The sequence below is a fragment of the Haliotis rubra genome, unplaced genomic scaffold (assembly GCF_003918875.1).
Source record: "Haliotis rubra isolate DU_JTF1 unplaced genomic scaffold, ASM391887v1 Scf1497, whole genome shotgun sequence".
Taxonomy (NCBI): domain Eukaryota; kingdom Metazoa; phylum Mollusca; class Gastropoda; order Lepetellida; family Haliotidae; genus Haliotis; species Haliotis rubra.
In genome coordinates this window covers 25,226-27,155 of record NW_025765444.1, presented here as the reverse complement: position 1 = coordinate 27,155, position 1,930 = coordinate 25,226, and positions in this window count along the sequence as shown.

Here is a 1,930-nt window from a genome sequence, read left to right as displayed (position 1 = left end):
GATGAAGTTTCATTGAGTTAGTTCGCTAGGTGTTCTTTGTTGAGTTTTCTTTCTTTTTTTCTCACTTTGTTACAATTCCATTATGTATGTTTTCTATTTTATCGTCTCTTGAAAATGTATTTACAAATCTTCGTTTCTTTTTAATCAGGTCGCCTGTGAGCATTGTTCACATGACCGACAATAAATGCGATGTCAGTAGCAATACAAATGTGAAATTCACATGCCTCTTTCCAGATGGATCTCATTACTGTAAATATTTTGTGAGAGCATCTTTCAAAGAACTGTTGTCGGTGTTATCACATAGCGAGGTGTATGTTAACATCGGGTGAACAAAGAACTGTTGTCAGTGTTATCACAAAGCGAGGTGTATGTTAACATCGGGTGAACAAAGAACTGTTGTCAGTGTTATCATATAACATGTGTATGTTAACATCGGGGGAAAATACAACTGTTGTCAGTGTTATCATATAATGAGGTGTATGTTAACATCGGGTGAACAAAGAACTTTTGCCTGTGTTATCATATAACGAGGTGTATGTTAACATCGGGTGAAAATAAAACTGTTGTCAGTGTTATCATATAACGAGGTGTATGTTAACATCGGGTGAATAAAGAACTGTTGTCAGTGTTATCACATAGCGAGATGTATGTAAACATCGGGTGAACAAAGAACTGTTGTCAGTGTTATCACATAGCGAGGTGTATGTTAACATCGGGTGAACAAAGAACTGTTGTCAGTGTTATCATATAATGAGGTGTATGTAAACATCGGGTGAACAAAGAACTGTTGTCAGTGTTATCATATAACAGGTGTATGTTAACATCGGTGGAAAATAGAACTGTTGTCAGTGTTATCATATAACGAGGTGTATGTTAACATCGGGTGAACAAAGAACTGTTGTCAGTGTTTTCACATAGCGAGGTGTATGTTAACATCGGGTGAACAAAGAACTTTTGTCAGTGTTATCACATAGCGAGGTGTATGTTAACATCGGGTGAACAAAAATCTGTTGTCAGTGTTATCACATAGCGAGGTGTATGTTAACATCGGGTGAACAAAGAACTGTTGTCAGTGTTATCACACAGCGAGGTGTATGTTAACATCGGGTGAACAAAGAACTGTTGTCAGTGTTATCACATAGCGAGGTGTATGTTAACATCGGGTGAACAAAGAACTGTTGTCAGTGTTATCACATAGCGAGGTGTATGTTAACATCGGGTGAACAAAGAACTGTTGTCAGTGTTATCACATAGCGAGGTGTATGTTAACATCGGTGGAAAATAGAACTGTTGTCAGTGTTATCATATAACGAGGTGTATGTTAACATCGGGTGAAAATAGAACTGTTGTCAGTGTTATCTCATAGCGAGGTGTATGATATAGTGAGGTGTATGTTAACATCGGGTGAAAATAGAACTGTTGTCAGTGTTATCACATAGCGAGGTGTATGATATAGTGAGGTGTATGTTAACATCGGGGGAAAATAGGATCTGTATTCCTAAATATCTCGCAAGGCTGATAAACTTGCTATTTTCAGATATTTTGATTATTTCTTTTTGTTTTGTTTTATTCAACATGTAGTTTTTGATACTTTTTCTCTTTATATTATATGTACATAATATATTTAAACTTTTTATAACATTGCAGTTAACACTTCCTCAAATATTACGAAACTAAAAATTCTGACTGTTCTGGAAAGTGTCTCCTTTGTTCTTGCTGTTTCCAATACAGATGTCCCGTTTATTTCTCCTGATTTAGGAACAGTTTATCCATGTTAATTGTTCTGGCCTTAGTGTGTGTGTCAATATAGATTTCATATATATAACAATAAATAAAAGCGACAAACCGTCAGTAAGTATTACCCTCTATGCAAGAAGTGATTATGTCGGCTTTGGGCTCCAGTAAATGTATGTGTAGATCGCTGAGAGAA